Source organism: Pelmatolapia mariae, linkage group LG8 (assembly GCF_036321145.2).
Source record: "Pelmatolapia mariae isolate MD_Pm_ZW linkage group LG8, Pm_UMD_F_2, whole genome shotgun sequence".
Taxonomy (NCBI): Eukaryota; Metazoa; Chordata; class Actinopteri; order Cichliformes; family Cichlidae; genus Pelmatolapia; species Pelmatolapia mariae.
This window is the reverse complement of record NC_086234.1, coordinates 29,824,439-29,840,284: the sequence shown is the minus strand read 5'-3', so window position 1 is coordinate 29,840,284 and position 15,846 is coordinate 29,824,439.

Sequence of the window (15,846 nt, the reverse complement as noted above, 5' to 3'; positions counted from 1 at the left end):
CTGATCTGATTACAAGTTTTATATGGGAACATTATATCTCAAATATGAAATAGAATAGAATAGAATAGAATAGAATAGAATAGAATAGAATAGAATAGAATAGAATATCCCTCATTGGGAAATCATGTGTTCCAGCAGCAAAGTGACAGGCAGATGGAGCAAACACCAAAGTAAATAATATAAAATAAAAAACAGGATATAAGAGACTGTACAGGGCAATAAAAAAATATGATCAAAGGCAGACTTCTAATCCAGTGTGGAATAGAAGTGTGCAAATATGATGGTATTGATCGTTTAAAAAAAAAATCAAGGGACAAAATAGGTTTTGGATTCCAGTGTCCTCTCACAGCAAACTGCACCCAGTGCTTAGGAATGTGAATTCTAGCTGTTTCCCTTCATATGTTACTGCTACAACTATTGAAATCCACTGTTTTTTATTTCTATTCTATCCATATAAGGGCAAAGAATCTAGTCACTCAGTCCACACGGTACATGCAGGAAGAGTTGCTTTACTGTTGCTAAACATGCACTCATGTACCACTCAATACAGAGGGACGTCATAATATATACAGTAAATGTTCCAAACCAGCCTCAGTACATTCTGGTAAATAATGCACTAATACTTGAACTGAACAGCTTCTGTGTAAAATATCGCACAATGTAAATCAAAGTGTTTCAGTAAAACTAACACAATGACTGTAAAGAGGCTTAAAACCAGTGATGAGAGGGGACTTGCAGAGTTGGTGATAATTCTCTGCAGGTTGCTGCAAACACAGGCACATTGCACATTATGATTATAATGATTTTTAGTAGTAGTTGTAGTATCTTAGAACTTATTCTAAGATACTACGACTACTACTACTAAAAATCATCTACTCATGATGCAAATAATACATACATTGAGCATACATGAACACAAAGTGTAATATTTGACAAACATAATCCATAAAATACAGTTTTTAAATTATTATACCTGCTATTAATCTCTGTCTCTCTTCCACAGCATGTCTTTATCCTGTCTTCCTTCTCTCACCCCAACCAATCACAGCAGATGGCCCCTCCCCTCCCTGAGCCTGGTTCTGCCGGAGGTTTCTTCCTGTTAAAAGGAAGTTTTTCCTTCTCACTGTCGCCAAAGTGCTTGCTCATAGGGGGTCATATGATTGTTGGGTTTTTCTCTGTATCTATTATTGTATGATCTAACTTACAATATAAAGCATCTTGAGGCAACTGTTGTTGTGTATGTGTTGGCACTGTATAAATAAAATTGAATTGAAAAAATGGAATTATTTCATAAGCCTGTGTGAAAAAGTAATTGCCACCTATTAACCTGTGTGTGCTTTTTTCCCCATATCTATGGGCTCAAAATGTGGTCATAAATATTTTGTACTTGTAAATCAGGATTTGTATGTGTAAAAAGAATTTGTGTGTGTGTAAAAAAGATTTGTATGTGTAAAAAGATTTTGTGTGTGTGTGAAAAAGATTTGTATGTGTGAAAAGAATTTGTGTGTGTGTGAAAAAGATTTGTATGTGTAAAAAGATTTTGTGTGTGTGTAAAAAAGATTTGTATGTGTGAAAAGAATTTGTGTGTGTGTAAAAAAGATTTGTATGTGTGAAAAGAATTTGTGTGTGCGTAAAAAAGATTTGTATGTGTGAAAATAATTTGTGTGTGTGTAAAAAAGATTTGTGTGTTGACTTAGCCAAAAAAACACCTGCAAGTTACAAGTATGAATTTTGACCCTATTTTTCTTCCTTTCATCTGATTGGTCAATGTCATGTCAATCACAAATGTAACAATCCAATCAGAGAACAGAGGGGTTTGGCTGTCGGAGGGGCACTTTTTTGAACTGCAGGTCCTTGAAGGGAATAAATGCCCTTTTAGTGCCAACCCAGCGTTTTCCTTCATCACCACGAAGGAAAACAGTCTGTGGTCGTCTGAGTTTGGTGATTTTTGTGTCACAGGTTTACGTGCTTAATACAGGGACTTTGTGTTTTGGAAATGACAGTCTTCACTACAAAGCTTTCTTCGTTATGAATTAGCATACATGTTTTTATTGAACATCTGAAGAACTAGCAAAAAAAACCAAACTCTTGTAGGGGACATAAAGTCAGAGATGGAAACGACAAGGAGCAGGTGCATCTAATCAAATCAAATCAAATCAAATCACTTTTATTGTCACATCACATGTGCAGGTACACTGGTACAGTACATGTGAGTGAAATTCTTGTGTGCGAGCTTCACAAGCAACAGAGTTGTGCAAAATACAATAATGTAAAACAAGCAAAATATAAAAATGGCTAATCTAAAAAGTAATAAATATATGTACAATATGTAAAGGTATATATATTACTGAATGTGTATACTAAATATGTTTTTCTACGTGTGTGTGTTTGAGTGTGTATATAGTATGTATATACATGTTTTACAAATGAAATAAAGTAAACAATAAAATAAGATATATAAAATATACAGAGGTTGGTATGTGCAAAACAGTGGTATTTATATACAGTATGGAGTGCATAATGTTGAAGTTCCAGTAGTGAGGGTGAGGTGTCTATGAAGTGTTCAGCAGTCTGATGGCCTGATGGAAAAAGCTGTCTCTCAGTCTGCTGGTACGGGACCGGATGCTGCAGAACCTCCTTCCTGATGGTAGTAGTCTGAACAGTTTATGGCTGGGGTGACTGGAGTCCTTGATGATCCTCCCCGCTTTCCTCAGGCACCGCTTCCTGTAGATGTCTTGGAGGGAGGGAAGCTCACCTCCAATTATCCGTTCAGCACACCGCACTACTCTCTGGAGAGCTTTGCGGTTGTGAGCGGTGCTGTTGCCGTACCAGGTGGTGATGCATCCAGTGAGGATGCTCTCAATGGCACAGCGATAGAAGGTCCTGAGGATGCGGGGGCTCATGCCGAATCTTTTCAGTCTCCTGAGAAAGAAGAGGCGCTGCTGCGCCTTCTTCACTGTTTTGTTTATGTGTACTGACCACGTAAGATCCTCAGCCAGATGTACACCAAGGAAGCGGAAGCTGCTCACTCTCTCCACAGCGGCGCCGTTGATGGTGATGGGGGTGTGTACTCCTCTGCACCTCCGGAAGTCCACTATCAACTCCTTTGTCTTTGCGACGTTGAGGATGAGATGGTTGTCTTGACACCAGTGGGTCAGGGCGCTGACCTCCTCCCTGTAGGCCGTCTCATCACCGTTGGTAATAAGACCCACCACTGTAGTGTCGTCCGCAAACTTCACAATGATGTTGGAGTTTCTAGTGGCCGTGCAGTCGTAGGTGTAGAGTGAGTACAGGAGAGGGCTCAGTACACACCCCTGTGGAGCACCAGTGTTCAGTGTGATGGGGGATGAGGTGGTGCTGCCCAGTCTGACCACTTGGCGTCTGTCAGACAGGAAGTTAAGGATCCAGCTGCCGAGGGAGCTGCTCAGTCCTAGATCCTGCAGTTTCCTGTCCAGCTTCGAGGGAACGATGGTGTTGAATGCTGAGCTGTAATCTACAAACAGCATTCTCACATACGTGTCTCTCTTCTCCAGGTGTGACAGGGCAGCATGGAGTGTCAGGGCTATGGCATCATCAGTGGACCTGTTGTGGCGGTATGCGAACTGTAGAGGGTCCAGTGAGTCGGGTAGTGCAGAGCAGATGAAGTCCCTGACCAGCTTCTCAAAGCATTTGCTCACGATGGGGGTCAGGGCTACGGGTCGCCAGTCGTTCAATGAGGAGATGGTGGAGGATTTGGGTACAGGGACGATGGTGGCCATTTTGAAGCAGGCTGGGACTACAGACAGAGAGAGGGAAAGGTTGAAGATGTGTGTAAACACTCCAGCCAGCTGAGCCGCGCATGACTTGAGGACGCGGCCGGGAATCCCGTCCGGACCAGTAGCTTTGCGTGCGTTCACCCTCCTGAAGCACTTCCGCACATCCTCCTCAGACACAGTGCACTGACGTCATCCGCGGTGCGCACACTGTCCGGTCTCATGGTGTTCGCTGTGTCGAATCTAGCGTAGAATACGTTTAGATCCTCACACAGAGAGGCCGTGGTCTGCGGTGTGCTGGTTTTCCCTCTAAAGTCTGTGATCGTGTTTAGTCCCTGCCACATACTCCGAGGGTTGTCAAAATGTTGCTCCACCTTGTCCCTGTACTCACGTTTGGCTGCTTTGATCGTCTTCCGGAGTTGGTAATGTGCGTGTTTGTAGTCCGATGTGTTCGCGGAGGCAAAAGCGGTGCTCCGTGCCGCCAGTGCTGTGCGAACATCTCCGTTAATCCAGGGTTTTTGATTTGGGAAGGATTTAACTGTTCTGGATGGGACGACATCTTCCACGCATTTTCTGATAAATCCGCAGACTGAGTCTGTGTACTCATCAATGTCTTTAGCAGCCACGTGAAACATTTCCCAGTCCGCGTGATCAAAACAGTCCCGCAGCGTAGACTCCGATTGGTCCGACCAACGGTGAAACCGCCCTCATGGTTGGAGCTTCCTGTTTCAGCTTCTGCCTGTAGGCGGGCAGGAGCAGGATGGAGCGGTGATCTGATTGGCCGAATGGGGCGCAGGGGAGGGCTTTGTACGCATCCAAAAAGAGGTGTAGCAGTGGTCAAGAAGCCGGTCTCCACGAGTGCTGAAATGGATGTGTTGGTGTAGTTTTTGTGAGACTTTCTTCAGGTTACCCTTATTAAAGTCCCCGGTCGTGATAAACGCCGCCTCTGGGTGTGCGGTTTCCTCACTGCTGATCGCGCTGTACAGTTCCCTGAGTGCTCGGTCAGTGTCGGCTTGTGGGGGAATGTAAACCGCCGTAATAATCACTGCTGTGAATTCCCTCGGTAGCCAGAATGGCCGGCACTTAATCATCAGGTACTCCAGGTCCGGTGAGCAGAAAGATTTGACCGGGTGCACGTTCGCATAATCACACCAGCTGTTGTTGATCATGAAACATACACCACCGCCTCTGCTTTTCCCAGTAAGATCCTGTGACCTGTCCGCGCGGTGCACAGAGAACCCCGGTAGTTGTATTGCGGAGTCCGGTACCTTGTCCGATAGCCAGGTTTCTGTGAGGCAGATCACGCAGCAGTCCCGCATCTCTCGCTGGAATGAGATCCGTGCCCGAAGCTCGCACAGCTTGTTCTCCAGAGACTGCACATTAGCCAGTAATAAACTGGGTAACGGTGGTCTGTTAGTGCGCCGTCTCAGTCGAACCAGAACGCCAGATCTTCTCCCTCTGCGTCGGCGTTTGCGGCCTCCACGGGCCCAGAACAAAGGCGTCTCAGGTGAGATGAATGGGGGGTCTGCAAACGGAGGGTCCGTGTTGCAAAACTTGAACTCCGGAAAGTGATGAGAAAGTCCATCTTTTATGTCCAGTAAGGTTTGTCGGTCGTACACAAGGAGACATGTGCTACTCGTGAAAAAATAAAGAAAAAGTAAAATTAAACACAAAAAACAGCTGTTGCTTGGGGGAGCTCGCGACGAGGCTGCCATACTCGGCCATACTCGGCGCCATCTTAAACATCTAGTACAGGCAGAGCTGCTGCAAAAACCCACAGAGCCCAGCAGCCAGCGCAACAAATTCTGTATCCTTAGCTTTTAGTTAGCAGTTAGCATTAGCAGCACATGCTACGTTTGATGTGAAAGGACCTTTATGCTGCGCACTGTGACTCACAGCAATGGTCCCGGGTCAGCCCTGACTTTGTGTTAAACTAATCCTAAAGTAATGATGGTATTTCTAACCACTGACATACCACAACTTTATCCTTTCAACAGCTGCTGAAAGTTAGCGGACCTAGCTGCTATCGGATATTTATATAGAGATCCTCCAGCTTCAAACTGTATTACCCTTCAAGGACCTGCAGTTCAAAAAAGCGCCCCTCCCACAGCCAAACCCATCTGTTCTCTGATTGGATAGTTAAATTTGTGATTGACATGACAATGACCAATCAGATGAAAGGAAGAAAAATAGGGTCAAAATTCATACTTGTAACATGCAGGTGTTTTTTGGCTAAGTCCACACACAAATCTTTTTTACGCACACACAAATTCTTTTTACACACACAAATCTTTTTTACGCACACACAAATTCTTTTTACACACACAAATCTTTTTTACGCACACACAAATTCTTTTTACACATACAAATCTTTTTTACACACACAAATTCTTTTCACACATACAAATCCTGATTTACACGTACAAAACTGATTTACAAGTACAAAATATTTATGACCACATTTTGAGCCCATACATATCTTCTAACATGCCAATTTATTTTGTTGTGATTCATTCATCGATATTTGCTTGAAATGACAATTTAATTTAAGACAGAGTGATTTATGTAAGTCTGGGATGGTATGTGTTAACAGCCGCTCATTGATCCTGCCTGCTGGATCTTCTTTTCTTTGATATTGCTGTTATAACTGATGAGGCCGAGCTGGTGAGTTTCTGTGTTGACTAAATAACGTGTTAAAGCTATAAATATGACTATTACCGAACTGTGCTGTCGTTAATAGGGTTGCTTTGTTAATGTTGTATGGTTGTTTATTTTGTGCCTTTCAGTTGATTACCTGGCTTCTGGTAAAGGCACAGTTACTGTACTGGTGTTAGCTTATGCTTGTGCAATAAAACATGTAAAAGGCAGTAATCAGATGTCCGAGCCTGAGTACGACGCAGTTTCATCAGTTAAAACGCATCCTTACTGTGGGAGTTTACTAAGTTAAAGGTAGTTAGCTTAGTAAAAACAATGCAACCCTTGGTAGCAAGAACTGCAATCAGGCATTTGCAATAACTGTCAGTGAGTCTTTCACGTCTCTGTGGAAAAATTGTTTCCCACTCTTCTTTTCAGAATTGCTTTAATTCAGCCACAGTGGAGAGTTTTTGAGCTTCGATGGCCTGTTTGACAACCAGACTTTGGTTATGCCACTTCAATAGTGGATCAGATAATGTCAGACTCACACCAGAAAATGTCAGTCCAAAATAGCAGCCATTATAAACCATGAAAAATTAGTTTTTGCATTTAATTGGAATGTAATTTACATATTTTCATCATCTTGGTGTTAATTTGTATGTTATGAAGCATGCTGATATATAATTGTTGCTATTCACAATAACCTACAAGTGATTTATTTTGTACTTTCATCACATTATTATGCTAGTAGTTCTAGTCACCCCCGCAAAGGAGGTTCTGTTTTTGGTAGCGTTTGTGAGCATGTCATGCTGTATGTAAACACGATAGCTCAAAGTTTTAAATGAGTTCAGATAAAACTTTGTTTACTTGACCTCGCTGTACACTCCTATGAGGTGCTGGCAGGCAGGGAGTGGATCTGTAGTGCAGGACTCAGCAAACAGAGATTAAACTGAAAATCACACGTTTATTGCTGATGAAAAACAAAAGCAAAACTACACTTGAGCATGGAAGAATAGGCAAATAACTACAAACTGACAACAACATACTAAGCTAAGCAACAGACAAACACAACACCCACAATGAACGAGAACATCACATCAAACAGGAGAGTGATTACTGGAGTGGAAACACATGGGAACACAGCTGAACAAAAGCAGAACTAACGAGACAGGAACCCCAAACCTGAACATCACTCACACAAGGAAGGAGACTATCAAAGCAAAACAGGAAGTAACACTAACACACAAACAGACTTGGACTAAGACACGTGAGCTTGACACTGGGACAGGCGATAAGGGGACATAATGTGACTAGGGCCATATTTTCATAAAATGTCTTATCCTTAATAGTGCTCAAAAAGATACGGCTATATGGGGAATCTAAATATCACATTATATCATGCATATCAAAACCTCTAATCTCAGTTTTTAAATTTCACATGTGCTTTTCTTTCAAGTTGACCCCAAAATGTATCTTTTACTGCAATATAAACTTGTTAAAATAAGGCAAGGCAAGGCAAGGCAAGTTTATTTATATAGCACAATTCAACAACAAGGTGATTCAAAGTGCTTTACAGAGACATTAAAAACAAAAACAAATAAAAAGCATGATTTGAAATTGATTAAGACAAGCAAACAAGCAAACAAACACAAACAAACAAACAAAACAGTATATAAAATCAAAAATCAAAACAGGAGATAAAATCAGGACAGTAGATAAAATCAGTAGTTAAAATGTAAGTTTTAAAATTTAAGCTTAAAAGTGTGGATTTGGTGCTTTATTCAAATGCAGCTGAGAACAGGTGAGTCTTCAACCTGGATTTAAATAAACTGAGTGTTTCAGCTGATCTGAGGCTTTCTGGGAGTTTGTTCCAGATATATGGAGCATAAAAGCTGAATGCAGCTTCTCCGTGTCTGGTTCTGACTCTGGGAACTGATAAAAAACCGGATCCAGATGACCTGAGGGATCTGGAAGGTTCATACTGGGTCAGGAGGTCACTGATATATTTTGGTCCTAAACCATTCAGAGCTTTATAGACCAGCATCAGAACTTTAAAGTCTATCCTCTGACGGACAGGCAGCCAGTGTAAAGACCTCAGAGCTGGACTGATGTGGTCCACTTTTTTGGTCTTGGTGAGGACTCGAGCAGCAGAGTTCTGAATGAGCTGTAGTTGTCTGACTGATTTTTTAGGTAGACCTGTAAAGATGCTGTTACAGTAATCAAGCCTGCTAAAGATGAATGCATGGACTAGTTTTTCCAGGTCCTGTTGAGACATCAGATCTTTTATCCTTGAAATATTCTTGAGGTGATAGTAAGCTGATTTTGTTATTGTCTTAATGTGTTTTTCTAAGTTTAGGTCTGCATCCATCACTACACCCAAATTTCTCGCCTGGTTTGTGGTTTTTAGGTGTATAGATTGAAGTTCTCTGGTGACCTGTAATCGTTTTTCTTTGGCTCCAAAGACTATTACTTCAGTTTTGTTTTTGTTTAGCTGGAGAAAATTGTGGCACAACCATTCATTAATTTCCTCAATGCATTTACCAAGAACCTGTACAGGGCCTCGGTCTCCTGGTGACATTGTGATATATATTTGTGTGTCATCTGCATAGCTATGATAGTTTATTTTGTTGTTCTTTGTAATCTGTGCCAGTGGGAGCATGTAAATGTTAAACAGAAGGGGTCCCAAGATGGAACCTTGGGGAACTCCACATGTGATACTTGTCTGCTCAGATGTGAAGTTACCTATTGATACAAAGTATTTCCTGTTTTCTAAGTATGTTTTGAACCAGTTTAGTACAGTTCCTGGGAGACCTGCCCAGTTCTCCAGTCGTTTGAGTAATATGTTGTGGTCAACTGTATCAAATGCTGCACTGAGATCCAGTAAAACTAAGACTGACATTGTTCCACTGTCTGTATTCAGACGTATGTCATTAAACACTTTGGTCAGAGCGGTTTCAGTGCTGTGGTTCTGTCTAAAACCTGACTGGAAGGCATCATAGCAGTTATTCTGTGTTAAGAAGTAATTGAGCTGTTGAGAAACTGCTTTTTCAATGATCTTACTTAAAAATGGGAGATTTGAGATCGGCCTGTAGTTATTCATTTGTGTCTTGTCAAGATTGTCCTTTTTCAGTATAGGTTTAATTACAGCAGTTTTTAGTGATTCTGGAAACACACCTGACATTAAAGAAAAGTTGATGATCTGTAACAGGTCTGACTCCAAAGTCTTTGAGACCTTTTTGAAAAAACTTGTTGGCAGGACATCTAAACAGCAAGAGGAGGAGTTCAGTTGACCTAAGATGTCCTCCAGGTCTTTGCTGTTAATAGGGTGAAACTGTTTGATGGTGTTTAAACAGGAGATAAAATCAGGACAGTAGATAAAATCAGTAGTTAAAATGTAAGTTTTAAAATTTAAGCTTAAAAGTGTGGATTTGGTGCTTTATTCAAATGCAGCTGAGAACAGGTGAGTCTTCAACCTGGATTTAAATAAACTGAGTGTTTCAGCTGATCTGAGGCTTTCTGGGAGTTTGTTCCAGATATAAGGAGCATAAAAGCTGAATGCAGCTTCTCCGTGTCTGGTTCTGACTCTGGGAACTGATAAAAAACTGGATCCAGATGACCTGAGGGATCTGGAAGGTTCATACTGGGTCAGGAGGTCACTGATATATTTTGGTCCTAAACCATTCAGAGCTTTATAGACCAGCATCAGAACTTTAAAGTCTATCCTCTGACGGACAGGCAGCCAGTGTAAAGACCTCAGAGCTGGACTGATGTGGTCCACTTTTTTGGTCTTAGTGAGGACTCGAGCAGCAGAGTTCTGAATGAGCTGTAGTTGTCTGACTGATTTTTTAGGTAGACCTGTAAAGATGCTGTTACAGTAATCAAGCCTGCTAAAGATGAATGCATGGACTAGTTTTTCCAGGTCCTGTTGAGACATCAGATCTTTTATCCTTGAAATATTCTTGAGGTGATAGTAAGCTGATTTTGTTATTGTCTTAATGTGTTTTTCTAAGTTTAGGTCTGCATCCATCACTACACCCAAATTTCGCGCCTGGTTTGTGGTTTTTAGGTGTATAGATTGAAGTTCTCTGGTGACCTGTAATCGTTTTTCTTTGGCTCCAAAGACTATTACTTCAGTTTTGTTTTTGTTTAGCTGGAGAAAATTGTGGCACAACCAGTCATTAATTTCCTCAATGCATTTACCAAGAGCCTGTACAGGGCCTCGGTCTCCTGGTGACATTGTGATATATATTTGTGTGTCATCTGCATAGCTGTGATAGTTTATTTTGTTGTTCTTTATAATCTGTGCCAGTGGGAGCATGTAAATGTTAAACAGAAGGGGTCCCAAGATGGAACCTTGGGGAACTCCACATGTGATACTTGTCTGCTCAGATGTGAAGTTACCTATTGATACAAAGTATTTCCTGTTTTCTAAGTATGTTTTGAACCAGTTTAGTACAGTTCCTGAAAGACCTGCCCAGTTCTCCAGTCGTTTGAGTAATATGTTGTGGTCAACTGTATCAAATGCTGCACTGAGATCCAGTAAAACTAAGACTGACATTGTTCCACTGTCTGTATTCAGACATATGTCATTAAACACTTTGGTCAGAGCGGTTTCAGTGCTGTGGTTCTGTCTAAAACCTGGCTGGAAGGCATCATAGCAGTTATTCTGTGTTAAGAAGTAATTGAGCTGTTGAGAAACTGCTTTTTCAATGATCTTACTTAAAAATGGGAGATTTGAGATCGGCCTGTAGTTATTCATTTGTGTCTTGTCAAGATTGTCCTTTTTCAGTATAGGTTTTATTACAGCAGTTTTTAGTGATTCTGGAAACACACCTGACATTAAAGAAAAGTTGATGATCTGTAACAGGTCTGACTCCAAAGTCTTTGAGACCTTTTTGAAAAAACTTGTTGGCAGGACATCTAAACAGCAAGAGGAGGAGTTCAGTTGACCTAAGATGTCCTCCAGGTCTTTGCTGTTAATAGGGTGAAACTGTTTGATGGTGTTTAAACAGTTTTTCGGTGGACACAGTACATATCCTGGATCTGCTGTTGATGTACCAATTGCTTGTCTAATCTTTTGGATTTTTTCTGTGAAGAATTTGGCAAAGTCATTGCAGGCCATGGTCGAATGAAGTTCAGCTGCCACTGACACAGGAGGGTTTGTTAGTCTGTCAACTGTAGAAAATAAGACCCGAGCGTTATGACTGTTTTTAGTGATGATGTCAGAGAAGTAGGTCCTCCTTGCACTCCTCAGTTGTAAATTATAATTGTGAAGTTTCTCTTTATAGATGTCATAATGAACCTGGAGGTTTGTTTTTCTCCATCTGCGCTCAGCTTTCCTACACTCTCTTTTTTCATTTTTCACCAGTGTGGAGTTTCTCCATGGAGACTTTTTCCTTCCAGAGATAACCTTCACCTTAATGGGAGCAATAGTGTCTATTACATTTAACATTTTAGCATTGAAGCTAGTGACGAGCTCATAATAATAAGTTTAAAGAGAACAAAGAAAAGAAAATGAATATAAACAAAATACAACACTATTCCCTGTACAGTAATTACTGCCCTGAGAGTGAGTTGCCTTGGTAAAGGTTTGCACTCTCAGAGTACTTCTTGTTTATTGCATGTGGTTACCTGTTTATATAACTTCTGTAGTGCATGGAGTGTATGAGCTGGTAGAGCTGGTGCCTTTGTTTCAGCATGTCCTATCACCCATAGCTGCATGCCAGTGTGGATGCAACCATGAGTGCAGGGCAGAATGCTATTGACACTGACTTGCTTCCACTGATGCATTTCCTCCATTTTGTTTCTATTTCTATTAATAAAATGTTTTTGTTTCTTGCAACAATCTGTTGATTGGTTAAAAAGCAAATGTCTACACATAACAAAGCTCACTGAATATTATTTTCAAAATAATATAATTAATCTGCGTATATATTCTACAGTTAGGTTCTTAATGACAGGAAATCAACAATGGACAATTCTATGAGAATATGCGCTCTTTTAATGTTGTTTTGGTGGACATCTTAAAAAATGGCCAACATCTTGACTTTTCAAATGGTTAATCAAGTACATTTTGAAAGTGTAAGCAGGTAAAATAAGTACTAAACAGGCAGGTCAAGTAAATATATTTCTCACCAGATGTTCACAACAACCCATCCAATCCACAAAACCATACAAATCAAACCACATATGTCCATAAAGTCTTTGTGGTTCCCATTTGTCCGTGGGATTCCCAGGTACTTGTAGCTGTCCTAAATGTCTGCGATGTTGCCCTCTGGTAGTTCGATCCCATCAGTTCTGACTTCCTTCCCTCTCTTCGTTACCATCTGGCTACACCACTCCAGTCCAAACGACATCCTGATACCTTTGCTGTAGATCCTGGTGGTGTGAATCAGTGAATCAAAAGGCGTGACCAAGGGCTGAGGACTTTGAAAACACAATGCCTGCTCAGCAGGACCAGCCAAGTGCTCGTCAGAAGCGGGGTGTTTTAGGTTTAGTTATGGGGGGTTTTTGTTCTCAGTGCTTATTGGTGTTTGTTTTTGTTTGTGTGTAAAATGTTTGGGTCAAACCACTACAAAGGTTACCCTCCTGTGTCTTTGTGTTTAGGTCAGTTTGTGAGTTAAGTTGTGTCTACGCTGTTTAGTTAACTTTCTGGAAGCCACTTTTTGAGAAGAGTTATATTTAGTCTCTTTGGCCCACTAATTATATTTTGAACTTAGTTTTTTGGACTTTTTTGGGCAGTAAAATTTTTTAAAAGCCCATTTTGAATACATTTTTCCTGTGTCCTCTATGCCTTTGCTGCTTGGTCCCTCATAGGCACCCTGAACCAAAACAGCTACCACAGCTTTCTGCAGCACCATGCAGTGCCCTCTGGTACGCGCCTGTATTGGTCAGGGGTTCATCCTACTGCAAGATAATGATCCAAAACTTATGCCAGAACTTCCTCAGGAAAAAAGAACAAGAACAAGCTTGAAAACATGGAGTGTCCAGCACAGTCTCCAGACTTAAACCCCATCGAGCTGGTTTGGGATGAACTGGACAGAAGAGTGAAAGCAAAGCAGCTACAAGTGACACATTAAACTGCAGAATTTTCAATTTAAAAAAAAAATGGAAAAATTGGGGTGTTCTGCAACTTTTGATTTTTTTTTTTTTGTTGGGTTTTTTTTGTTTGCTTGTTTGTTTGTTTTTTAACAGTCATGGTGGCCACCTGGAGCAAAAATGCCACGGCCCATTTTTTGTCCCAGTCCAGCTGTGGTCATGTTTGATTATTACGTTTTGGTTGCCTGGCACCAAAACAATTTCAGTTACTGAAGGTAAACCTGAAGCCTGGAAGGCCTAGCAGAGCACCTTAAAGTAGAAAATACTGAATTTAGTCAACTCCATTTCAGATGGTCATTTACTGCAAAGGATTTTAATCCAAGTATTATAATAATTCTTAGATTTAAATTATATGTTTGTCCAACTATTTTTGAGCTCCTAAAAACTGAGGACTATTTATGAAAATGGCTCTAATTCATATTACAATATTTTTAAAGCCCCTTGAAATAAAGCTGAAGTCAGCACTTCAACTACATTTTTTATTTAAAAAGCATTATGCTGGTGTTCAGAGGTAAAATAACAAAACTTGTGTCATTGTTCAAATACTTACGGACCTTTCAGGCATAGACAGTGTCGTGCCACTTTATTTATTTATTTATTTATTTTACAATAACTGAGCTGACTGCGTCACTAATATTAAAAGACAGAAAATTTCAAATTGTGATTAAAAAAATACAACTATAAGAAATGCTGGTGATCCATCTATTGTGGACCGCTCCAGGCCATATCCACATCATGTTGTCAGGTTAGGTTGAGGGTTACATGCCAGATGAAATACTTTTGATGCTGCTAAATTAGGATCAAGGTGAAAATGGATCATCCAAATGACAACAAGCACTTGATGGTAAAGAGAGGAAGTTCAAAGGCCGCTCCGGGTTTATTGGACTCTTCACATCATGTTGCTAATGATAATAATCCTGACAGTAAAGGACAATGATGATGACGACAGCGTTTGTAACAGTAAGATTTGACATTAAAGGACTGGATTCAGGTCAGCCTCATTGAACACTAGAAAAACAGCAGCTTCCTGTACCTACTTCACTAGTACAACAGTTTTATTTGTTCCTGTGTCTTGTCTATTAGGCAGGCAATATTTCAGCCCTCTCTGATTGTTGTAGTCACAGTGTGCCATACTGCTTTGGAAAATAATCTGTCTGTTGGCACCATCAAGTGTGAGATCTTTGCTACTGCTCAGGTAACAGAAAATTCTGTCCTGTTAATGTGTGTAACACAAATGCTGCTATTTTTTAAGCACACTAGTTGTTCAACAATACAACACTAAGTTTACCTGGCAGCTGCTGTGAGTGCTGCTGGTGCAGAAGAAAGAAACTCTACTCTTGATAAATTGTATAAAATATGATGAGTAACATTTAGAAAGAAACTATAAGAACATATAGTTAAATAGCAGAATTTTTGACTGACACTTTAACAGTGCAGTTAGTTCAAGCACATTTTCATGATCCTAGGATCCTCTTTACCTCCTGATCTTACACAGAGCAAAGGCTTCTCATGTCCCTCTTTTTTTTGACCAGTTACTTCCCTTCTATACTTGCCCCCTGATCACCTGCACCTTATTTCAAAATCTGAGAAAAATAAAGAGTATTTAGACTTATCTTATCTTCCTACAGGTGTTTTTGTATCGATGTTTTTTTGCTTATTTAACATGTGTTTTCCTCCCATCATTGTCCTTTATCTTTTAAGGAGTACTTATAATATATATGGGTGGAACAGTGGTTAGCACAGTTGCCTCCGGGTACTCCAGCATCCACCCACAGTCCAAAGACATGCAGTTAGTGGGGTTAGGTCATTGATAATTTGATCCACAATGGATTAAATTCGTGTTCCCTCAAAACTCTACACACAACACCCCATAATGACAAAGTGAAAAAACTTTGCTTGAAATTCTTGCAAATATGTTAAACATAAAAAACAAAAAAACGTTATATGTTAAGTCTTTTTAAGTCGGAATCTGATTTTTCCCATTCCTCAGTGCAGAACCTGTCAAGCTTCATCAGGTTGGATGAGGAGTGTCAGCCGTTTTCACATGTTCATTTGGGTTCAGCTCTGGGGTCCGACCAGGGCACTCGAGGACATTCACAACATCGACTCAAACCCATTCCTTTGTTAAACTGGTCGTGTGCTTAGGGTCATTGTAATGTTGGAAGACTAACCTTCGACCCTTTCTGAGATCCAGAACACTTTGGAGTAGGTGGCTGTAGCTCAGGAGGTAGAGCAGGTCATCTGCTCTCCATTACATCCATCAGAGTATGAATGTGTACGAATGTTAGTTAGAAAGCACTGCAAAAGCATGTGCTCCAGGAGAGTAGAAAAGCGCTATATAAGAATCAGTCCATTTACCATC